This window comes from Mustela erminea, chromosome 8 (assembly GCF_009829155.1).
Source record: "Mustela erminea isolate mMusErm1 chromosome 8, mMusErm1.Pri, whole genome shotgun sequence".
NCBI lineage: Eukaryota > Metazoa > Chordata > Mammalia > Carnivora > Mustelidae > Mustela > Mustela erminea.
The window spans coordinates 27452773-27479923 of NC_045621.1; positions in this window are offsets into that span (position 1 = coordinate 27452773).

The window sequence follows — 27151 nt, forward strand, 5'->3', positions numbered from 1 at the left end:
GTGGTCCTTGCCTTCAAGGACCTTACTACCTAGTATCAGAAAGAAGGATTATATAGCTTATCAGTTTGTAACTACTTTTTCAGGTAATAAGGTCTCTAAAGGAAAATATAGGACACTTGGAGAGACCTTGCATGAAGACCTTATTTAGACCTAGGGGTAGAGGAAGCCATCTCTGAGGAGTTGACACTGAGCTGAGACAGGAATGAATCTATTAGGTAAATACCAGGGGAAAGAAGTTTCCTGGTAGAGCTACATTACATGCAGAGATTTGAGACCCCCAATAAATACCACTTATGTAACAGGTCTTATCTTTCATAGCCAGACAACCCCAAAATTTGTTGAAAGCTATAAGCCTTGAGTTAGAAATAAGATAAAACTTTATCATAATGTAATATCTTAAATAAAGGTGCAAGTACAAGGGTATGGCTGGCTTTTACCCTTATAATTTGGAATGAAAACTGGTAGGTGCCTTGAGCCTTGTCAGTGTCACCTAGAATGTTTAACCTCTCTCAATCACTATACTCCACAACCCCACATCCAAATGAAGCCCCTGCCTCTCTCTCTGAGGAAAATAGTGGTAAAACAACATATTCTCCAGACCATGTCTTTGTAATTTTACCTGCTGAAACCCACTGGTGATGTCTCTGTGTTTTCCCTGACTGATTGAGGTAGATAACACTCCTGGAGCCCACAAGTTCCTGGAACAATGGCTCATTCCTCTCTCTACCTGCAGAGGTGAAAGCTGTGTCCAACCCTTTCTCTTGGGCTTTGGACTCCTGCCCCCAGACACTTGATCTTGATCTTCTGAGGTTGGGAGGTATTAAATCTCACATTGGTTTTCATGTTGAGTGGGTCCAACATATCAGACTTCTCAGTCAGTCGTTCCCTCATTCTACTTTAAAATATCAACTTCAGCCAAGTTTACCTTCAGAGACTTTCATGACCCCTCCTGCCCTTAACTTCGGACAGAATGAACACCACCACCACTACACCTCAGACAGACTTGCTACAAAAAATTTGGATCAACTTCACTTCCCTCTTCTCTAAAATGGAGACATATTTTGCGTGGAAGTAGCTGTAAGGAAAAACAAATAACCCACTCGTAAATGCTCTGGATTTCTTCCTGAAACACCATCTGGATAGCCTAATTCTATAATCCCATGGATAAGATTGTGACGTCTTTTGTGAGAAATGCCTGTTTCCAAAAGGCCAAAATTCCAGCCCACTAATATTTTATAACTTTTGACATGTTGCTTGAGTTCCTTCAGACTCAGTTTCTTTCCTTTGCAAAATGGGATAAATAATGCTGTCCGGTCTACTGGCAGCATAGGAACAATTCCTAAAATAATTTTGTGGATTTTAGAAGGAAAGATATCAGGGACATCCAAGTTTTTTGTGATTTTTTTTTCTTTATATTAAATTACTTTGACTAGAGGCAGGGGTTTTAAAAATTCAATTGAGGAGGGGCACCTGGGTGGCTCAGTGGGTTAAAGCCTGTGCCTTCAATTCAGGTCATGATCCCAGCGTCCTGGGATCAAGCCCCGCATCGGGCTCTCTGCTCGGCGGGGAGCCTGCTTCCTCCTCTCTCTCTGCTTGCCTCTTTGCCTACCTGTGATCTCTGTCTGTCCAACAAATAAATAAAATCTTAAAAAAAAAATTCAATTGAGGAAATCAGCAAAAGGTGCACACAAATCATACCATGTATGGTATGGTTGTGCACTGTGTTGTCAAGGATAAGCACTTTTTTTCTAAAAGATTTTATTTATTTATTTGACAGACAGACATCACAAGCAGGCAGAGAGGCAGACAGAGAGAGAGAGGAGGAAGAAGGCTCCCTGCTGAGCAGAGAGCCCAATGTGGGGCTTGATCCCAGGACCCTGGGATCGCGACCTGAGCCGAAGGCAGGGGCTTTAACCCACTGAGCCACCCAGGCCCCCAAGGATAAGCACTTTTTATCAGCATTTTTTAAATGTGCTAATTCTCTTTTTCCTGAGGCTACTGGATGTAAAAGTCTGAAGAAAAGGGAGTTCCTGGTATCTCTGGAGAAGAGTTTATTTCCTTTCCCATGTTCCCCAAACCCACACGAGATCATTTGTCACTGAGAGGAAGTGCCTTCATGGAGAAGCACGGAGGATTGGAATCCTTTGGGATTGTGAGAGCCTTTTCAGGATTTCAGGAAATGGAGATTGTGTGAGACTCAAGGAGGACACACATCCATGTTAGAGAAGGCAAAGTTGGAGAACATGCCCCCAAAAGGAAGAGAGCAATGTGATGCCCTCACTACCTCGCTGTTCTGAAACCAGAAGACACTCACGCTACCCTCTGGGCATTCAATATTCCACTGACAGATTCCATTCTCTGGCTCAGTTAATCAAATGGTCCAGAAACCAGCCTTTCCCCAACCCAAATCCATTGGACTTTCTGGTTTTCATGTGACAGGTATTGATTCAGAAGACCCCAATGGCTCCCTGCTAAACCACTGATTTTCATTAAACACCCTGCCCCAATACGGTTGGCACGTCCCAGAATTCTGTTCCCTTCTGTCCTTTCCATTTTCTTCACTGTAGGCCTCTCCTCCCTAAATAAACCCTCATTTGGGTTTAAGACCTTCCTGGAAGATGATTCTACAGTGCTCCTTTCTAGACCTTCCCAACCCTCTCTCTCTTATTCAAATGAGGGAATCACTAAAGGCCTCCTTGTCCTTGCCCCCCAGCAGACCCTCATAAATCCACAGTGAAGTTGGTTTTTTTTTTTTAATTAAAGCATCCAAATAATTAATGATCAACTCCATTTGTGCCATTGAAAACCCAAATGTCACACGGTTGAAAAGACCCAACCAAATAATTCAGTGTACCCTATAAAGCTTTAAAAAAAAGGCAAAGCCTAAGAGGCCTGCATGACTGGTTTCTGTGCTGTCTGAAAAGCTTGGTTGGGTTTTTGGGCACTTGATTGGATTCCAGGAATAATGTGCCCTGAGCACAAAGGGCTCTTTTGATGTGTCTGTGCCATGGCTCCTCCTTTCCCTCCTCACTTTACCTGGGATACACATTCTCCTTGTCTCCCAAGTTGGAAAAAATAACCCATGGAGGAGAGGAAAAAACAGCAGAAGGAAACTCAAGCATGAGGGTGGGAGGAAACTGCAGTTCTTAGTCTGAATTTGGTTACTGAAGTCTGATTATTTCACATGGAAGAGAAGAAATGGGAGTTTAGGGGCCCCTGGATGGCTCAGTGGGTTAAACCTCTGCCTTAGGCTCAGGTCATGATCCCAGGGTCCTGGGATCAAGCCCTGCATTGGGCTCTCTGCTCAGTGGGGAGCCTGCTTCCTCCTCTCTCTCTTTCTCTGCCTGTCTCTCCACCTACTTGAGATTGAAATAAATAATATCTTAAAAAAAAAAAAGAAAGAAATGGGAGTTTATACAATGTCTATAACCAGATACTGGAAAAGTGATGAAAAGATGTCTCTTTTTGAGTTGTGGTCCCTTGAACTATGTGGAATGAATGAATATCCCAGTGACAACCTACTACTTTCAAATAATCAGAAGAACTACAGATTGTCAATCCTGGAAATCAACGGGATTTACACGCTTCATTCAGGCAGACAATCTCATAGTGAGTTCATCTTATGAACTTTGCATGGGTGCTAGAATATTCAAGAAAGATGGAAAGAAAAAAGACAGACCCCTCATGGCTAGAATGCCCTGAGAAAAGTGACAGAGCTAACTCAAAGCCAGTATTAAGCACTGGCCCTTGGAGACAAGGAGGGTGGTCAAGCCCCAGATATGGGGATGCCCAGACTGGCAGCCCAGGGCAGCAAGCTGGTGGTAGAAGTAGACTGCGTGAGGTCTTTCTGACCTAACTTGAATAGGCTGTTTATCCTTCTCATCTTGTTTTCGTTATCTGCAAAAAAGACGAATTTTACTGTGTTAGCTCTGAGATTCTGTTTCAGAAATTTCTCAAACTAGCAACTTAAAAAGAAAATCTACTTAGTTGTTTTTAGTTTCAATAATATTCTATAAATGTCTATATAGGGATTGTATACATATAGACTCATTACATTTACTTTAAGCATTTGATATTTTTCATTAGTTTCAGAGGCAGAATTTAGTAATTCATTGGTTACATATAACACCCAGTGTGCATTACATCAAGGGCCCTCTTTAATGCCCATCACTCAATTATCCCTTCCCCCCAACCCACCTCCTCTCCATCAACACTTGGTTTATTTCAAGTATTTGATATTTTATGCTATTATAAATGGTATGTATTTCTTGATTTTATTTCTTAAAGATTAGTTGTTAATATATAGAAATACAATTGATTTTTGTGTATTGAATTTGGATACAGTAACCTCATCAAATCCTTTACTAATTCTACTGATTTATCAATACACTCTCTTGTCTTTTCTTCACCATCAGCTCACCACTGGGGAGTTCACAAGGAAGATGTTTAACATACTTGTTATATTTCCAGGATTGCAAGCAAAAGAAATGATTGGCTAACTTAAATATAAAGAAGGATTTCTCTTAAGGTTATGGAATAGTTCTGTGAGTCTCTGGAAAAAATGAACTACCAGACCTCAGAAAAGAACAGGGTCCAGAATAGCATTAGGGAACAAATCAACTGCCTCTTCAGGATGCACTGTCAGGATGAACTCTGGACTTCTTTTTTTCTCACTCCACTTATTCAAATTCCTCAGAGCAAATCTAGTTGTTGCTATTTAGATCCAACCATTTATCGCATTGCCAGTTGACTGACAGGTTCACCAAGACTAGGTGAACTTCTGGAGGAGTGGTACCCCAGAGGAAACTCACCATGGTATCACTGAAGGGAGAATTGATGCTACAGGAAGACAACAAGTGGCCAACATAGGGTACCTAAGTAGATCTTTTGCCACTCTCCCACCTTAGCAGGTATAAGATTAGCACTTAAATTTAGGGGATGACAATGGTGATTGAGAGAATTCCCAACTCAGACATCCCTATCTTCCTATCGAGCCATCAAAATCACTTAGGTTCAGTCAATGATCCATGTTACTCATTTATACATGAAAGTGAATCCTTGGCCGAGCTTGCTTCTCTGGGCTTCACTCAACTTCCTCTACTCACTTAGTATGTATTGTGCTGTCAAAATAGGTTTGATTAATAACTGAATGTGTATATGTTCTTTCTTTCTTTCTGGCCTCTATTCTGCCTCTTCCAAAGGGTTGTAGTATATTTATTTTGCTGTGGTTACTGTGGAATGGGAGACCTAGGACTTACTGATACAATCAGTAACTACACTGAATTCTATCTGCTTATTGAACTGCTGACTCTGGGCTTGAGCACACTAAGTGTACAAAAGATGTCTGTGTGTTTTCTAGGTGTTTTTAATCCATAGGAAAAAATGGATGGAGGTCATGAGGATCAATTTTCTTAAGAACTGAACTCTAGCAAAAACGAAGTGAGGTTAAAAGTCTCTTATCTTTGCCATCACTCATCTCCACCTTTATTTATTGCTCTCTGCTTTTCATTAGTATGCAGACAACTGTAGCCATAGACATGTTCATCCACACTCCAACTACTGCCCTGATTTCAGTTCCAAGTTATGAAACTTAATCTAAACTTTAGAAGGGAAGCAAGAAAATGAAACTTTAAATTTCAGCTTACAGAGTCCCCCAGGATGATTCCAGGAATTGAGAAGGGGGAGGCCCTGGGAATCAGAAACCAAACTACCACCTCCACACTCCCCTAAGAGGACCTAAGGATATTTGAAATAAACTCACAAAATGCAGTTTTGACAACATCTAAACTACGAGAAAAATTGCGAGAGAACATATCCATCCCCTCCCCGCAACAGCTCCTAACTAATCCCAGACAGAAGGAGGTGTCTCTTATTCTTGAAGATCACTTGAAGGACATTTCACAATTTCCTTCAGTCACCTGTTTCAAAATATAAGAAATGGGTGCCAGGAAAATCTTCCTCATATTCAAACACCAGTTCTGCCTTCAATTCAGACCATTTGGATAATTAAAGTATAAAATTTCAGAACTGGAAGAAACTTTAAATACCATTTAGTCTAGAGGTTACAACTGGTGACCCAGGGATTGAGACATATTTTACTAGGGCCATGGAAAGTTTAATTTTTAAGTTTTTGAATTAGTTGCCAATACTTAGATATTGAGATATTTTCTTTTTAAAAATTCATATAATTACAGATCTAGAAAAGCCAGAAGATCTGGAAACACTGTGGACCTCAGTCCCATGGCAATGGTCAAGTTGGGAACTCCTCTTTAAACTGGTATCATTAGGCGAAAATAAATTAGGGCTTCAAGGAACCAACCAGACCTGCTTATCTTATTTACCCTAAATGACTAGCCCTAGTTGGCATTGTGACCCCTGATTTTTGCCGGTGAGAAAACGGAGACTCAGAAAAAATGGTTTCACTGATGTATCCAGCTCTCAGCACATCATGCCCCTAGCCCAGGGCTTTTCTCCTGTGGAGCACTGCTGGTCTATAGTCATGCTGACCTAAGGCAGCTAAAGATAAAAATTATAGATGACAGAGAGGTTTCATAATAAAGTCAAAACCTACAGTTTTCATATTTTCTTCCATTTTTTATAGTCCATGGGCCAGCTCAGCAGTATGTCAATACAGGTGTGCCCATAACCTTTAAAGTGGGTGACTGCTGACTGTACAAGGATGGCCAAGAAAAGATTCAATAGAAGGCTTAGGAGACCTCACCCCATTTTCATGTTGAGGACTAGGTGTTGCGGTGGGGGGGAGGGCGGGGGGGTTCTCAGTGCTTTGAATTCAGAATAAAAAGAAAAGAAGCAAAGGGATTTGCCCATTTCCAGCCCTAGAGTACAGTCTGGAGAAGACAAAGAGGATTTGTAGCCCATATAAAGGTACTGCAGGGAATTTTACCTATCAAGAAAATAAAAACAAAAATTCCAATCTATGTGTATGTTTAGGAGAGTCTATTACACTTTAAGGACAATTTGGCAAAAATAAAAATTGAATAGTGTATTTCTCAGATTTCTCAAACTAGCTTTTTGGTAAAATGTACATACGACATATCAGATAAAGGACTAGTGTCCAGAATCTATAAGGAACTTAGCAAACTCAACACCCAAAGAACAAATAATCCAATCAAGAAATGGGCAGAGGACATGAACAGACATTTCTGCAAAGAAGACATCCAGATGGCCAACAGACACATGAAAAAGTGCTCCATATCACTCGGCATCAGGGAAATACAAATCAAAACCACAATGAGATATCACCTCACACCAGTCAGAATGGCTAAAATCTACAAACTAAAAGTTTTTTTAATCTTTTACTCCTTCAGTGTTCACTGCACAGAGTAACAACTTTGTGTTAATCCTTTCCTGCAACAAAAAAGAAAACACTAGATTAAAAATTCAGGCAACCCATGTGCAGCCCCAGCGTACCTGATCATTGCAGTCAGTTCAGGTTCTGAATAGGCCAGCTATTGCAAAGACAAAAGAGCTGAAGGAGGTAAGTACATAGCAACTACTAATTTTTTAAGCCAGGTATAAACCAATCCTTTGATATATTTTCTGACTGTGAATGTAGCTCAACATAGGAAAAAGTGGCCAAAAGAAGCTTTCCATCTCTTTGCTGTAGCTCTTCACCAACCACCAAGAAAGGTTAGAGAAGGAGTCCTCTTCCCAAGACCAAAGGTGTGACTTGAGCTTGGGATATTTGATTTTAATTGGAGTTTGAGGGAGTCTAAATGCCTCTATTTCTACCAAAAATACTGAAAATTGATGTTTATAGGGGAAAATAGTTTTCCTAGTTGGAAAAGTGATGGGAAAAAACAGCCAAGACTTCTTTCTCAAGGTCAACTGATTTTTAATAAGCTTAATGGTCTTTGGACATTACAAAACAATTGATTAACAGCCATTCCTTCCCAAAGCTCACTACCTAGAGAGATTGCATTTGCCAGTTGACCACCTTCTCTCCCTCACCTAAATTCCTCCTCTGGAAAATCAGCAATAAATTTTAAGAAAAAAGATTCTGAAGGGGCCAATTCAGTGCCTAGTGATCTTTAAAAGCCACTTACAGTTGACTTGTCCTCCTTTTTGGTACTGGTTGGACACCAGCAAATCCTCCTAGATGGAAAATTTCTTTCCCCTGATGATGGCAGAAACATTTCAAAAGAAACAAGGGGAATGACATATTACAAAACACAACACAAAACGAAGATGACATTCAGATCAGGGGAGGAAAGAGGAAGTGCTGAAATAACTGGTTGTTAATATGCAAAGCAAATTTAATTAAATTCTTACATCTCTCCTTGAACAAAATTGCATTTAATGGAGATTAAATACATAGATATGGGAAAGAAAACCTTAATATCTTTTAGAAGAAATTAGAGCATCTCTTTAAAATCTTGGAGTAAGATAGAATGTTTTAAATCCATACATGTAAAAATACTTAAGGCAACAACTTTTTTTTTTTAGTTTTTTACTTAAATTCAATTAATTAACATATAGTATATTATTAGTTTCAGACATAGAGTTCAGTGATTCATTAGTCTTATATAACACCCAGTGCTCACTATATCATGTACCCTCCTTAATGTCTAGCACCCAGTTACCCAGTCCCCACACCCACCTCCCCTCCAGCAACCATCAGTTTGTTTCCTAGAGATAAGAGTCTTTCATGGTTTATCTCCCTTTCTGATTTCATCTTATTTTATCTTTCCTTTCCTTCCCCTCTGCTCCTCTGTTTTATTTCTTAAATTCCACATATGAGTGAAAGCATATGATAATCCCCTTTCTCTGCTTGACTTATTTTGCTTAGCATAATACCCGCTAGTTCCATCCATGTTGCTGTAAATGACAAGATTTCATTCTTTTTGATGGCTGAGTAATATTCCTGTGTGTGTGTGTAGTGTGTGTGTGTGTGTGTGTACACATATATGTATATACACCACATCTTCTTTATCCATTCATCTGTTGATGGTTACCTGGGCTCTTTCCATATTTTGGCTATTGGGGTCATTGCTGCTATAAACATTGGGGTGAAGGTGCCCCTTAGGATCACTACATTTGTAACTTTGAGGTAAATACCTAGTAGTGCAACTGCTAGTCATTGGGAAGCTCTATTTTCAACTTTTTGAGGAACCTCCATACTGTTTCCCGGAGTAGCTATACCAGCTTGCATTCCCACCAACAGTGTAAGAGTGTTCCCATTTCTCTGCATCCTCGCCTGCATCTGTCATTTCCTGACTTGTTCATTTTAGCCATTCTGACTGTTGCAAGGTAGTATCTCATTGTGGTTTTGATTTGTATTTCACTAATACCAAAGAATGTGGAGCATTTTTTCATTTTTCTATTGGCCATTTGTATATCTTCTTTGGAAAAATGTCTATTCATGTCTTCTGCCCATGTCTTGATTGGATTATTTGTTCTGTAGGTGTTGGGATTGATAAATTCTTTATAGATTTTTGGATACTAGCCCTTTATCTGATAAGACATTTGCAAATACCTTCTGTGTTCTGTCAGTTCTCTTTTGATTTTGTCAAGCATTTCCTTTGCTGTGCAAAAGTTTTTATCTAGATGAAGTCCCAATAGTTCATTTTTGCATTTGCCTCCCCTGCCTTTAGAGATGTGTCTAGCAAGTTTATGGTAACAAGTTTAAAGAGGACTGATACATTCACCTCCATTAAAATAACTGTAAAACTTATATACAACAAAAGATACTATAAAAACAGGAAAGATAAGCAATGAGTAACAGAAGATATTTGCAAACACAAAGCTGACAAAAGATTGGAATCCAGGATATGAAATGGACTCCAAAAATTAATAAGTAAAAATAAAACAACCACCAGAAGGTCTAACATGCATGTCACTAAAGTCCTTGAAGGAAAGAGAAAGATAAGGGCAAAAAAATATTTGAAGAAATAATATTCAACAAACTTGCCAAATTTGGTGAAAGACAAATTCAAGCAACTCAACAAATCCCAATCATACTTTTGATAAATTCGAAGAAAGTCTTGCCTATATACATTGTAATCAAACTGCTGAAAGCTATGAATAAAGAAAAAATCTTGAAAGCAGGGAGAGAAAAATGGTACATTACACAGAGGAGCATAAAGACTTAAATGACAACAGATTTCTCATCAGGAACCAGGGAGGTGAAAAGACAGTGGAACAGCATCTTTAAAGTGCTGAAAAGGAAAAAAAATAATTATCAACCCAGAATTTTATATTCAGCAATATATTCTTCAGAAATGAAGGTAAAAATAAAGATATTTTCAGAAAAAGAAAATATAAGAGAATCATTGCTAGCAAAACTGTGCTACAAAAAACTGCTGAAGGGGGTGCCTGGGTGGCTCAGTGGGTTAAGCCGCTGCCTTTGGCTCGGGTCATGGACTCAGGGTTCTGGGATCGAGTCCCGCGCCGGGCTCTCTGCTCAGCAGGGAGCCTGCTTCCTCCTCTCTCTCTGCCTGCCTCTCTGCCTACTTGTGATCTCTATCTGTCAAATAAATAAATAAAATCTTTTAAAAAAAAACTGCTGAAGGAAATTCTTCAGGCTGTAGGAAAATGATGCTAGAGTGAAAGTAAAACTTACATCTTCTGGAAAGCACAGACTATTAAAAATGGAAAATATCAAATATATAATTCCCAGATCAACCAAAAGGATATAAATAGGGGTAGAGGTAGAATTATATATAGGCAGAAGTAGAGAAAAAGAGAGAGAGCGAGAGATTATTACAAAAAATTGGCTTATAAAATTATAGGTCTTACTAGAGCAGGTGGTCAAGAGGGAAAGATAATCAGTAGGGGACACCTTCACAGGTTTTGGAGTCTCTGACCTCATGGGAAGCCTAAGCCCTGTTGTAAAGGCCTAACCCAAAATAATAAACCTTTTGGGGTCACCTGGGTGGCTCAGTGGGTTAAAGCCTCTGCCTTCAGCTCATGTCATGATCTTAGGGTCCTGGAATCGAGCCTCACATTGGGCTCTCTGCTCTGCGGGGAGCCTGCTTCCCCCTCTCTCTCTGCCTGCCTCTCTGCCTACTTGTGATCTCTGTCAAATAGATAAATAAAATATTTAAAAATAATAATAAGAAGAATAATAAACCTTTTGACTAATTTAGAGTCAACTGGCTGTAATTAAGGACTTTAATTCTATTTACAAAGTCCCTTCACAGCAGCACTTATATCTGTGTTTGACTGAAAAACTGGAGCTCTAGTTCGGCCTACCCAAGGGGACACATCAAAAAAGCCATCACATCTAGGTAAGTATAAAACACTACTTTCCTTCCTCCTAAGCTCTTTATGATACATGTAGCTGCTTGAACCAAAAGACTGTATACTGGTAGGGTTTTCAATGTGTAAGTGAAATACATAAGACAACTATTATACAAAAGATGGTGGGTATAGTGTAGAAGAAAGGTTGTCAGTCTCTCTATTTTACATGAGTGGTAATATTAATTCTTAATAGATGGTGGATCTATCTATTCTACAAATATATAAGACAATCGCTGAAAATATACAATAATGTATAACTTTAAGCCAATATTTAAATTAATATAGAATACTAAAAATAGTCAAATAATCCAGACTAAGGCAGGGAAAGGAGAACAGAGCAACAAAAACCAAATAGTCATATAATAAGATATAATAAGATATAATATAATAAAAAAACGTATAATATAATTTAAAAAGTCATATAATAAAAAAAAGCCAACCTAAATTCAACCAGATCACTAATCACATTAAATGTTAATGGTCTAAGCATTAAAAGGGAGAGATTGCCAGAGTTGATAGAAAAAACAACTCAACTACACTGTCTGCAACAGGCACACTTTGAATATGAAAACACATATAATTTGAAAGTAATAGATGGAAAAGGTGTACCATGCAAACAGTAAGTATAAGAAGAGTGCAATGATTATATAAATATCAGATTTTTAAAATAGACTTTATCACAAAGTATAATAATCAAGGGTTGCCTGGGTGGTTGAGTGGGTTAAGTATCTGACTTCAGTTCAGGTCATGATCCTGGGGCTCTGGGATCCATCCTATATTGGACTCCCTGCTCAGTGGGGAGCCTGCTTCTCCTTCTGCCCTTCCTCCTGCTCATTTTCTCTCCCTCTGTCTCTCTCTCAAATAAATAAAATCTTTTTTAAAAAGAGTATAATCAAAGATTAATTTTTAAGGAGCAATTTACCAGGAAGACAATAATTATAAATATGTTTGCACCTAATAATAAATCTGCATGAATTATTTTTTTAAAAAGGACAATTCCATAATCATAGCAGGCATTAACACCCTTCTCTCATCAATGATAAAAACAATTAGAAGACATAAACATCACTATTAACACCTCAGTTTCTTTCCTAGAGTTAAGAGTCTCTTATGGTTTGTCCCTCTCTCTGATTTTATCTTCTTTTATTTTTCTTTCCCTTCCCCTATGCTCCTTTGTTTTGTTTCTTAAATTCCACATACTAGGAAATCATATGATAATCATTTTTCTCTGATTGACTTATTTTGCTTTGCATAATACTCTCTAGTTCCATCCATGCTGCTGCAAATGGCAAGATTGCATCCTTTTTGATGGCTGAGTAGTATTCCATTGAGTGTGTGAGTGTGTGTGTGTGTGGACACGTGTATCACATCTTTATCCATTCATCTTGATGGACATCTGGGCTCTTTCCATATTTTGGTTGTTGTGGACATTAGTGCTATCAGCATTGGAACACAGGTGCTCCTTTAAATCACTATATTTGCATTTGGGGGGTAAATACCTAGTAGTGCAATTGCCTGGCTGTAGCATACCTCTATTTCCAACTTTTTGAGAAACCTCCATTCTGTTTTCCAGAGTGGCTGTACCAGTTCCTTTTAAACACAGATAATACCTTCACCAGGCTAGACTATATTCTATGCTATAAAACGAGTGTCAGTAAGTTCAAAAGGACTGAAATCATGTGTATCATATCCTATGATCACAAGAGAATGAATCAATAATAAAATATCTAGAAAATCTGATTATTTGAACATTAAATGGCAGATAATTAAATAATTTTGAGTCAAATATAAAATCACAAAGGAAACTGGAAAATACTTTGAACTGAATGATAAATAAAATACAACATGAAAATTTAGAAGATGTAATAAAGTAGGGCTCAGAGGAAAAAACAGATTTAAGTGCAAAAAAAGAGAGGCCTGAAAACAATTACCTAATCTACTTTAGCAAGCTCTACCAAGAAGAGTAAAGTAAGTCCAAAATAGAAAGAATGAAATAAAGATAAGAATAGAAATCAATGAAAGTGAAAATTGTTTATAAAGAAAATGAAAAAGCCAAAAGCTGGTTCTTTGAAGAACAAAACAAAATCAATCAATCCCTAGTTAAACTCACAAGAAAGAGAAAACATGTCACCACTGTCAGGAATTTTAAAAATGCATTATCTCCACAAATCTACAGACATTAAAAAACTAAGTGAACTTTGAAAGAACTTTATACCATCATAGTTTACAACTAAGATGAAAAGAAGACTTTCTTGAAAAATACAACTTATTAAAATTGATAAGGAAATAAACAGAAATTATAAGTTGCCATATTTGGAACAGATTTAATATATTATCAAAACCTCCCCAAAATGTAAACAATAGACAAGGGGCAAAATACATGAGCAGACAATTCACAAAAGAAGGCATCTGAATGGTTCCTCATTCTATGAAATGCTGCTTGATCTCAGCAAGAATTAGGAAAATGTAAACTACAACTATATGAGGAAATGTTTCACTTATCAAATGGGCAAAAATTAGAAGTCTGACAGTATCAAGTACTGGTGAGAAAACAAAGAACAACAGAAACTCTTCTAAACTTCTGGTGGATATGCAAATAGGTACAAGTACTTTAGAGGACAATTTGGCAGCATCTAAAGTTGACAATGCAGATACCCAATAAGCGGCAACCCCACTCCCTGGACACCCTGGGGAAGCTCACACATGGGCATAGGAAACACGTGTAAGGATATTCATGCAAATACCACTTGTAGTAGAAAATGTTAGAAACAAATTAAATGTGTATCAAGAAGAGAATGGATAAAAAATACATTTTGATATATTTGTATATGGAATTCTAAACAGAAGTTAATATGAAAAAACTAGAGATATATGTTCAATATGAAAAATATCAAAAAGTTAAGCAAAGAAACCAAGTGGCGGAAGGATACACAAATGATGCCATTTACACAACACTCAAGACATGCCTGGCGGGCTAAGTTGGTTAAGCACAGATCATGATTTCCACTCCAGTCATGATCTCACGTTCTTAAGATTAAGCCTTATGTCTGCAGCACATTGGGCCCAGAGCCTACTTAAGATTCTCTCTGCCTCTCCCTTTGTCCCTCCCCACCCTTAAATAAATAAATAAATAAATAAATAAATAAATAAATAAATCTTGTTAGAGATTAACATTGGGTGGGGAACCTGGGTGGCTCAGTGGGTTAAGCCTCTGTCTTCAGCTCAGGTCATGATCTCAGGGTCCTGGGATAGAGAGCCCACATCGGGCTCTCTGCTCATTGGGGAGCCTGCTTCTCCCTCTATCTCTGCCTGCCTCTCTGCCTGCTCGTGATCTCTCTCTGTCAAATAAATAAATAAAATCTTTAAATAAAAAATTAACACTGGGGGTGCCTGGTGGCTCACTCATTAAGGATCTGCCTTCAGCTCAGATCATGATTCCAGGGTCCTGGAATGGAGCATTGCAGAATCAGGCTCCCTGCTCAAAAGGAAGCCTGCTTCTCCCTCTCCCACTCCCCCTGCTTGTGTTTCCTCTCTCACCTTCTCTCTGTCAAATAAATAAATAAAATCTTTATAAAAAATTAAAAATTAAAAATAATATTCAATACATGAAAACAATGCTATGTGATTTTAAGATTACACACACACAGAGAGAGTAGATATGTAAAAGCAGCAATGGGAACGATAAATACCCAAAGCAAATACTGCTGTCTCTACTGACAAATAGAGGGATAGGATCAGGGATTCAAGCCTATTTGTAACATTTTCTTTTTCAGCCGCTTGGCGCATACAAGGGTATTCACTAGGGTATGCAGTGCACCTTTATGTATGTCTGAACTATTCCGTAATTTTAAAAAATTAAGAAGGAACTGTATGGCTGCTTGGCAAAAGATTCAAACTTCAGTCATAATGAGGGAACAGACGCCCTTGCTGAATGTCCTCAACTGTTTTGACTTCTGGAGGGGCGGGCCGTGATTACAGCTGCGATTAGGTGACTCACCATAATTATGTTTTGTTGAAATTGAATTTATTGAAGCGTGAATCATTCTGCCCAAGTCCTACCTAATTGCTGCAACACCGCGGATGGGAAGGATGGCGGAGGAGTTTTCAGTAGAGGTCATTATAGAATGAATGTGCGCGCGTGTGTGTGTGTGCGTGTGCATACACGCCTGCACACACTCCCACAGCACTCACCCTGCAGAGAGCCTGCAGCGCTGCCTCCTCCTCTGTAATGATGTGAGGTTAGCAGGCAATGTCTACAGATTTCACTGGTTTCTTCTGCCTCCCACCCCCTACTCAAATTTATGAGCAACTCACTGTTTGGTGATTTGGCTCTCTGGGGGTCTCTGTGCCCCAGACCAGAACTCCAGGTGGGTGTTGTCTGTTTTCTCAAAGCTGTCAACTGGCAGATTTTATACCCATTCTCACAGCTCAGAATCACACCCCCACCACCGCCCATTGCCCTGCCACACCACCACCACCACCCCTCCCACCACTGCCTGCTGTCTGGCACAGCGGGGATCTTAGGGATACACCAGGAGCTGTGACCCTGCTGCAGAGCTATGATTTAAATCATCATGGATGCTCTGCGGAGGTAAACAGCAAACCCAGAATGTGGTGGGAACCCCTGAAGTCTCCCTCTCTCCAATCATGTGCAGGGAGTAGTGGGAATGGGGACCACTTTGGGTTCCTACGCACTGGGTCATCCATGGTCTCCCGCAAGCAGAAAGCTCAGAACTTTTCTCCTGACTCCTCCAACTGTGAAGACAGGGGGACTTCATTTCTTTTTTAATTTAATTTTTTTCAGTGTTTCAAAATTCATTGTTTATGCACCACACCCACTCTCCATGCAATAGCGCCCTCCATAATACCCACCACATGGCTCACCCAACAACCCACCCCCTTCCCCTCCAAAACCCTGTTTGTTTCTCAGAGTCCACAGTCTCTCATGGTTTGTCTCCCCCTCCGATTTCCCCCAACTCACTTCTCCTTTCCATCTCCCAATGTCTTCTGTGTTATTCCTTATGTTCCACAAATAAGTGAAACCATATGATAACTGACTCTCTCTGCTTGACTTATTTCACTCAGCATAATCTTTTCCAGTCCTGTCCATGTTGATACAAAAGTTGGGTATTGGTCCTTTCCGATGGAAGCATAATACTCCATAGTATATATGGACCATATCTTCTTTATCCATTCATCCAGTGAAGGGCATCTTGGTTCTTTCCACAGTTTGGTGACTGTGGCCATTGCTGCTATGAACACTGCGGTACAGATGGCCCTTCTTTTCACTACATCTGTATCTTTGGGATAAATACCCAGTAGTTCAATTGCAGGGTCATAGGGTAGCTCTATATTTAATTTCTTAAGGAATCTCCACACTGTTTCAGACCAATATCCCTGATGAATATGGATGCCAAGATTCTCAACAAGATTCTAGCTAATAGGATCCAACATTACATTAAAAAGATTATCCACCATGACCAGGTGGTATTTATCCATGAGACGCAGGGTGGTTCAACATTCCCAAATCAATCGATGTGATAGAACAAATCAATAAGAGAAAAGAGAGCAATCACCTGATCCTCTCAATTGATGCAGAAAAAGTATTTGACAAAATACAGCATCTGTTCCTGATTAAAACGCTTCGAAGTATAGGGATAGAGGGAACATTCCTCAGCGTCATAAAATCTATATGAAAAACCCATTCTCAATGGGGAAAAGCTGACGGCCTTTCCTTTGAGATCAGGAACACAACAAGGATGCTCACTTTCACCACTCTTGTTCAACATAGTATTAGAAGTCCTAGCAACAGCAATCAGACAACAAAGAGAAATAAAAGGTATTCAAATTGGCAATGAAGAAGTCAAACTCTCTTCACAAATGACATGATACTTTATATGGAAAACCCAAAAGACTCCACCCCCAAACTACGAGAATTCATACAGCAATTCAGTAATGTGGCAGGATACAAAATCAATGTACAGAAATCGGTTGCTTTCTTATACACTAACAACAAAAATACAGAAAGGGATATTAGAGAATTGATTCCATTTACTATAGCACCAAGAACCATAAGATACCTGGGAGTAAACCTAGCCAAATAGGTAAAGGATCTGTATTCAAAGAACTACAGAACACTCAAGAAAGAATTTGAAGAAGATACAAAAAGATGGAAGACGATTCCATGTTCATGGATCAGAAGAATAAACATTGTTGAAATGTCTATACTGCCTAGAGCAATCTATACTTTCAATGCCATTCTGATCAAAATTCCACCAGCATTTTTCCAAAGAGCTGGAGCAAACAATTCTGAAATTTGTATGGATCCAGAAGAGACCCCAAAATGCTAAGGAAATGTTGAAAAAGAAAACAGAACTGGGGGCATCATGTTGCCTGATTTCAAGCTTTACTACAAAGCTGTGATCACCAAGACAGAATGGTACTGGCACAAAAACAGACACATAGACCAGTGGAACAGAATAGACAGGCCAGATATAGACCCGCAACTCTGTGGTCAAATAATCTTCAACAAAGCAGGAAAAAATATACAATGGAAAGAAGACACTCTCTTCAATAAATGGTGCTGGGAAAATTGGACAGCTACGTGTAGAAGAATGAAACTCAACCATTCTCTTATGCCATACATAAAGATAAACTTGAAATGGTTAAAAGACCTCAACATTAGACAGGAATACATCAGAATCCTGGAGGAGAACAGTAACCTCTTCAACATTGACCACAGCAACTTCTTTCAAGATATGACTCCAAAGGCAAAGGAAACAAAAGCAAAAATGAACCTTTGGGACTTCATCAAGATCAAAAGCTTCTTCACAGCAAAGGAAACAGTCAACAAAACAAAGAGGTAACACACAGAATGGGAGAATATTTTCGTAAATGACAGTACAGACAAAGGTCTGATATCCAAGATCTATAAAGAACTCCTCAAACTCAACACACATGAAACAGATAATCATGTCAAAAAATGGACAGAAGACATGAACAGACACTTCTCCAAAGAAGACATACAAATGGCTAACAGACACATGATCATCATCATTAGCCATCAGGGAGATTCAAATCAAAACCACATTGAGATATCACCTCACACCAGTTAGAATGGCCAAAATTAACAAGACAGTAAACAACATGTGTTGGAAAGGATGTGGAGAAAGGGGAACCCTCTTACACTGTCAGTGGGAATGCAAGTTGGTGCAGCCTCCATGCCATTCTTAAACACAGTAGTGAAACTGGAATTTCAAAAATCTATTGGCTTATTTTTTTTAATCTTTAATTTCCACTTATTAGAGTCAACTCTTGAAAAATAAGTCCTCCAGGGACAAGATAATATTTTAAACCCAGGTTGACAAGCTCTTGGGAGAACTGACTGAGTGGTAACAGACACAAGGACCTCTGGGTGTAGACTCATAGTAGACATTTAAAGAATTGAAGAGTCCATAAGGAGTGGAGACCCAGTCAGAGACAGGTTCCCCCACATCCTCACTTCCGATTTGTCCCAGAAATAAGTCTATGCTCTTGTCCTTTTCCTTCTGGTTTGTTGCCTCTGAAACACTGCAGACTCAGAGCTAGCAGATGAGCTGCAACTCCAGAGATTCCTGCAGATGTGAATGTCACGGTGTCAAGTGCTTGTGATCCAGATCATTTTACAGACAAGGTAATTGAGACTTCAGTGACTACATGACTTGTCTCTAGTTACATGATGAGACAGTATCAGGACCAGTAGTAAAACTCAGAAATAGGTTCTGAGAGAATTAACAGCCTTGAGCAGCTAAAGGAAAGGTCATGGGTCCAGTCTTCTGACTTTCTGTGTTTTAAAGGTTCATTTTTGCTCAGTAGTGACACAGAAATATCCTTCCCACAAAATCATAGAAGTGTTGCATGGTAAGAGAAACATGGAATGTGTGGTCACAAACTCCACATTCCATGTCCAGCTCTGAGACTCGTGACCTGCGCTATTTTGGGCAAGTCCTTTCAATTCAAACCTCAGCTTCCTCAACAGTCAATTGAAAAAACACCATAAAACCTTTTTCATTCACGTGTTTTGAGCACGAGATAAAATACCACCTTTGAAAGCACCCCTCACAGTATCTGGTCCTAGCACATATTCATCAAGTTGTATGGGCTTCAAGAATGTTTTCTCATTCCATTTTGATCACAGGAGGAAAATTTGGGACCCTTGGGGGACTTAGTTTGATCTTTCACCCCAGATGGATTATCATATTCTTGCCTTCTTTCTTAATTCACAACACTTATAATTGTGTCTTCTATTCCTGTGACCTTTGCTTTTCCCAATCTCTTAGTTTGATATCATTTTCCAGCCTAACAAATGTATTAGCAAGTTTATCATCCAGAATGCAAGTGATGGTAACAGTCACTTCTGCCTCTGAGTTTTCTGGAAGCCCACTGATCATACCCCAGCTTCGTCCTCTCCCAAGTGGACCCTTGTTCATTGGAAAGCAATATGTGCAGTCAGCTGTGCAGCCATTCCTACATCTACCTGAGATCTGAGTCATGTTTTTCATATACTATCAGTTAAAATTCTTGCTGTCCTGGTACTCACTTTTTTTAAATTTAAATTCAATTAGTCAACAACATATAGTACATAATTAGTCTTAGATGTAGTGTTCAGCAATTAATCGGTTGTGTATAAAACCCAGTGCTCATCACATCACATGCCCTCCTTAATGCCCATCACCCAATTACCCCATCTCTCCACTCACCTCACCTCCAGAAACCCTTGGTTTGTTTCCTAGAGTTAAGAGTCTCTCATGGTTTCTCTCTCTCTCTCTCATGACTTCCCATTCGGTTTTCCCTCCCTTCTCCCATGATCCCCTGTGCTGTTTCCTATATTCCACAAATGAGTGAAACCATATGATAATTGTCTTTCTCTCATTGACTTATTTCATTCACCATAATACCCTCTAGGTCCATCCATGTTGATGCAAATTGTAGATATTCATGCTTCCTGATGGCTGACTAATATTCCATCTTCTTTGTCCATCCATCTGTCAATGGATGTGCAGGCTCTTTCCACAGTTTGGCTATTATAGACATTGCTGCTGTGAACATTGGGATGCAGATGCCCCTTCAGATTACTACATCCATATTTTTATGGATAAATACCCAGTAGTGTGATTGCTGGATTGTAAGGTAGCTCTATTTTCAACTTTTTGATGGAACTTTATACTGTTTTTCAGAGTGTACCAGGTTGCATTACCACCAACAGTATAGGAGGATTTCCCTTCTTCTGCATCTTTGCCAACATTTGTTGTTTCCTGTCTTGTTAATTTTAGTCATTCTGACTGGCGGAAGGTGGTATCTCATTGTGGTTTTGATTTGTATTTCTCTGATGCCAAGGGATGTGGAGCATTTTTTCATATGTTTTTTGGCCATTTATATGTCTTCTGGTGCTCACTTCTTGATAGTTATTCCATCTTAACCAACAAATGACTTTCTAGCTCTCCTATCCTTTCTCTGATACCCTTTGATTTCTCTGGTTCCTCTTCTTAACTTCACTGATTACCCACAGCATTACTCAGGTTCGGTGCATATCCCTCTGCTTTAATTTCTGTAACTAGGATGATGGCAACCTTACTCCTTTTCCCTCTTTGAAGAGGAACTTAAGCATAATATGGCATCTCAAGGATGAATTCAATCAAGGAATTCTATCAAGTCTTATTTAAGTAGTTATTTTAAAGTGATGACTGAGTCTTCTAACCTGTAAAGCTTAGAGCTGCATATTAACAACACAGAAATATCATCAAATGCTCTCTCTATATAAAAGATTTTATGGTAATCCACAAATTTGGGGGGTGATAAAGGTCTAATATGAATGCTTTGTCACCACTATTAAAATTAAAAAAGCATAATTTCATGTTTCCATAAAAAGATAAAGGAAATCCCAAGGAACAGAATGGAATAAGAATCTAAAGGAAATAAAAAGTCAGGAATGGAGATAAGCATCAAAATTCAACTCACTGAGATTTTTATCTGTACCTTGTACTGTACTATGTTCTTCTCTTAGAAAGTGAAATAAGGATTTAGGACAGCTTCATCTATTTATATTATTTAAATTACAAGAGTTTTTAAACAAACACAAGAATGCATACGACTCCAAAACAAATATGCACTAATGATACTTCAAGATACCATCTCTGCATATCATCATCACCGTATCCCCTTTCTTGTTCTCTACCATTGACACCTCAGTCTACCCTATAGCAAGTTTGTCACTTGGAAGCATCTTCTCTCTCCTTCACCCCCTACTCCATATCTACTCCCTCTTTCTAAACACTGCCAATACCATAGTGTGTAGCCAGACATGATCATAGTAGATTCTGACGTGATTGGTGTGTTGTTGCCATACAACAAGTTTAACCTAAGATAATCCAACCCACTGCCATAAAGAAATACTCAGTTCCTGTCCCTACTTTTCATCATTAAAATTGGTCTAAACAAATTAGATTGGTGAAACCCTTTGTTCCCAACTTCTTGCCAAAGGACATGTAGACTCAGCACTTTTCTTGGACTTCAACTTCCCCCTAGCTCCATAGTTCTTACCCTCTTTTCCATGCCTTTACCACCAGTTACCTGATGAAGACTCCACTCTCTTTGTGCCCCCTTCCTCCTTGCTTATTACCTTCTGTAATCTAGCATATTTAGATTTAGATCCAGAGAAACTGCACCACATATTCACCACTTATGGGTCTCACCTCAAACCAGCCAATAGTCATTAATATGTTACTGCATGCAAACAGGAGACAAGGTACAGGCTTTAAATCTAAATATTTAAGACACTGGTTCTTGGTCAATACAAAATCTCTTTACCTCATGAGGACAGGCAATTGAGCAAACATGGGGTGAGAGGAGAGAGCTTGAGGAAGTTTTGGTCCATATTTTGGGGAAAAGAGTGCTGAAACTATCACTAGGCTATCTAGGAATTTATAGTTATCTGTATCAGAGACTTGTGTTCCAGAAGACTAGGCATGATATCTGTGTATCTATCAACATGTGTATGCAGACAAGCACTCCAGGGAGACAGGGGATTAGGCAGCCGGCTGAATTTACTGAGACATCTTGAACTATTTTTTTGAATGTTTGTATTTGGCAAATAAATGCACTATCCCCAAGCACCTTTCCCCTCATTTAAAACCCATGTGTACTGGAGAGGAAATTTAATCCTTATGTTCCTGATTCACTTACACTTAACCCATCAAAATCCAGTATGGTGGAAACTGTTAGATGTCCATGAGCCTTCTGAACCTTGTGTAATAAACCACTTGGAGCTGTCTTTTCTTTGAATCTCGGAAACCACAGTGAGGAACTATTTTCAGTGGCTTTAGTTGGGGGAGAAGATGGGATTTTGATTTTGCCCTCAGATTTCACCACAACCAAAAAATTCTAACTTTGGCCAAACACACTGCCACACCTTATATTTAGTTCTTGCCAACAACCTGAAATCCAGAGACACCATTTTGTGAAAAATCAATGAAAACGGACTGAGATCCAGTTCCAACTATGTGCTAAGCACCCTGTGGATCTCTGGCACTGGATCCAAATGTCCTCACCAGTGGCTAACCTCACCCTCCTCTGGATCTCTGAGTGGTTTTGTTTCCCTCTGCTCCAGGCTAAATGTATATATAGGACATACTGTTCATTTGTAAAAAGTAGTGGAAAACAATGGAAAAGAGGAAATTTAAGGAAATAGAATCCTGTAAAGGCAAATAGAGCATAATAACATATACACTGAGGGCATGGATTATGGGGACATTTACAGAATATAACCAAAATTCACACAGTCCATATATTCACCCAGAGTTCTATCTCTAGATGACTTCAAGTCTCACACAGAAATTAAGATCTCTTCCAGCCAACTCATTTACCTACCTCAGTCAGCAGTCGATGAAAGAAGAGTCCTGGCTAATATGCAAGCAATTATTATCCAAATTTGGCTTTCAATTTTTCTGTAATCATCATAGGCAAATTCAAACATATAATCCCTATTTTGCCTGGCCCTGAATCTCACCAATATGTGGGAGACTGAAACAGAGAATTATTTGTTTCTAGCTGACCTGCCCTGGGTTTCTTGCCCAACTGGTTACATGGTAGGGAAAGAAGCCAGGTGGTCCCAACCTGGTCACAGATACCCTGTTCACAGGTAATCAGAAGGGAGTTGTTCTATTGCAGTGCAAGTCAGGCCTTAGAATTTCCTGACTCGTGCCTACCACATTTCCAACCTGGTGTTTCATTAAGATCTGAGTGCTCATAAACATCATTCCTGGAGCTCACCTTTCTCCCATGCCCCTCACAGCACAGTGTGCCTTTCCCTTGAGTCTCACAACTCACAAAATATGGAGGAGAAAAGAAGGGCATAATGGTGTTTCCTCCCTTTCTATTGAGATCACAGTGTTATTTATGCCCCTTCATTTGATGCAGAACCCTACTCTGGGTTACCTAGCTATTAAACATTCAATAATTTCAAAACTCATGCAAGGACAATTTCCAATGGAACAGTGGTTTTTATTGTTTCTCCCTGGTCTCTCAGCAACTTGGTGCCACCAAAAGAAAAAGGCCTGAGGTTTCTCATGTCAGTTCAGCCCCAAAATGGGAGAGAGGAGAAGGGAGCTGAGGGAAATTGGAAGGGGAGATGAACCATGAGAGACTATGGACTCTGAAAAACAACCTGAGGGTTTTGAAGGGGTTGGGGGGTGGGAGGTTGGGGGAACCAGGTAGTGGGTATTAGGGAGGGCACATATTGCATGGAGCACTGGGTGTGGTGCAAAAACAATGAATACTGTTATGCTGAAAAGAAATAAAAAATACATATATTTTAAAATCCAGAGAAAGAAATAAAAATTAGAGCAAAGGAGATTTCTGAGTTGGAAGGGACTACCTATCTGACTAGAATAAAAAGGGGAGGATGCAGTGAGGCCAAGTACATGACTTCCCACCACAGTGTCCCTGGCAGGCGATATTCAGTCCAAACTGCATCCAGCCAAGGCCGCTGCCCGAGGAGAGACACTTAAGGCTTTGAAATCAGATTGACCTGGATTCAAGTCACAGCTCTGCCTTTTACTACCTGTGTTACTCACTTTATGAACATTAAAATGATAGTACTTTCTTCATAGGGTTATCATGAAGATTGGATGGTCTACATATTTAAAGTGTCCTATGGAGAGTTGACATGGAGGGGAAGGGAATGAGATGGTAGCCATAAATTTTTCAGCTCATACACCTTGCTATTTTTCCAGGAATTTTCTTTTTTTTTTTTTTAATTTAAATTCAATTAGCCAACATGTAGTATGTCATTAGTTTCGGATGTATTGTTCAATGATTCATCAGTTGCATATAACACCAGTGCTCATCACATCATGTACCTTCCTTAATGCCCATCACCCAGTTACCTCATCCCCGTACCCACCTCCCCTTCTACAACCCTCAGTTTGTTTCTCAGAGTCAAGAGTCTCTCATGGTTTGTCTCCCAGGAATTTTCTTTGATTTCCCTTTCAAGTTAAAGATCGAAAGGTACTGTTAAAATTCAAACATGTTGCTTAGAAGAGGTAACAGTCATCTTTTTCAGTGATTGTCATCTTGATATATATTAGTAGTCAGACTAAATTTCTGATGCTATAAGGGTGTGAGATAGGTAAATTTTAATGTCTAGAATGAAAGGGGAAAATATTGGAACATGGTATGCTTGTGTTTAGACAAATAAAAATATATTAAATTTTTAAGGGTTTATTAGGGCAAAAATCAGTTCTAATTGGGCAACCAGAAATGGTTGGGAGAACTTCACCAACAGAAGCTAAGGAAAAGATTTTTATAGAAGAAACACAGAAGCAAAGTAAGGAAATTATTTGATTGTCTATAATTTATGCATTATTTGGGAAAGCCTTGTTTGTTGTTTATGATTGTTTATCCTTGTGTTTCAATTTCTTAGACATTACTGGCTTAGGTTTTGCTTTGCTTACATAGGCTACTAAGGTATTAAAGCCACTTCAGTCTATGGCCTCCCTGTTTAATTAATTTAACACTGGGAAAGCAAATCTAAGTGGGCACTAATTTTTGAGATTCCAGGATATAAGGCTACCAAAAGCAAGAGGGGACCTAGAGCAAAGGAAAATGGCAGAAGGAATAAGAAACTCTGCATAAGGAGAAATTTCAGTTTTGCCCCAAAGCCCAGGGTCAAATCCTGCCACCATAATTTTTTTTTGATTTTTGTAAAATTTTTCTATTTATTTTCAGCATAACAGTATTCATTATTTTTGCACCACACCCAGTACTCCATGCAATCCATGCCCTCTCTAATATCCACCACCTTGTTCCCCCAACCTCCCACACCCCCGCCACTTCAAACCCCTCAGATTGTTTTTCAGAGTCCATAGTCTCTCATGGTTCACCTCCCCTTCCAATTTCCCCTAACTCCCTTCTCCTCTCTAACTCCCCTTGCCACCATAATTTATGTTTATATCACTACTATACCACTGTGCTGAGGCTGCAGTTGTCTTCTTATGCAACTCGACTGGATTCTAGTTTCCTCATCAGGTCTCTTGCAGCAATGTACATAGTAAGAGTAGAATAAATGTAGCTGGATGATCCAAGACCCCAACAGGTGTTCTAGACATCCATGGATCAATAGACAACATCCCCATCCCTCCTCAAGCAAGGTCTTCATATTATTCTTTCTTGACAAATGTAGAGCAGTAACATCCCTGCTCAGAAACCCTAGGCCAGTCACAGAATATAAAATATTGGTTGAATTTCACCACCTAAATTATGCACATTGTTACACACACCTGCCTCTTCAAGAAGGAGATAGGAGTCCATGTGTTCTAACAGCACAGGAAAATTAAAGGGTTTGACTAAGTGGTAACTTAGTGATTGCTTTCTGGAACCCAATAACTTTGCAGACCACATCAAAGCTCCTCTCCTACTGGGCCAGAAGTTTTCTATCCACAGGCACGTTGGTTTTATGAGAAAGATTATTTGATGGAAGACCCACACATTTCATAACGGTCTTCAGTTTCGTGAAGAATTGCTTTACAGAGGATGGTATCAAGCTATTCTTCACATCTGCTGAGGACAAAGGAGTATTCCTTTTTTTTTTTTTTTTTTTTTGCTTATTTTTTTAAATTTATTTTTTATTTTCAGCATAACAGTATTCATTATTTTTGCACCACACCCAGTACTCCATGCAATCCGTGCCCTCTATAATACCCACCACCTGGTACCCCGACCTCCCACCCCTACCCCTTCAAAACCCTCAGATTGTTTTTCAGAGTCCATAGTCTCTCATGGTTCACCTCCCCTTCCAATTTCCCCCAACTCCCTTCTCCTCTCTAACTCCCCATGTCCTCCATGCTATTTGTTATGCTCCACAAATAAGTGAAACCATATGATAATTGACTCTCTCTGCTTGACTGATTTCACTCAGCATAATCTCTTCCAGTCCCGTCCATGTTGCTACAAAAATTGGGTATTCATCCTTTCTGATGGAGGCATAATACTCCCTAGTGTATATGGACCACATCTTCCTTATCCATTGGTCTGTTGAAGGGCATCTTGGTTCTTTCCACAGTTTGGTGACCGTGGCCATTGCTGCTATAAACATTGGGGTACAGATGGCCCTTCTTTTCACTACGTCTGTATCTTTGGGGTAAATACCCAGGAGTGCAATTGCAGGGTCATAGGGAAGTTCTATTTTTAATTTCTTGAGGAATTTCCACACTGTTCTCCAAAGAGGCTGCACCAACTTGCATTCCCACCAACAGTCTAAGAGGGTTCCCCTTTCTCCACATCCTCTCCAACACATGTTGTTTTCTGTCTTGCTAATTTTGGCCATTCTAACTGGTGTAAGGTGATATCTCAATGT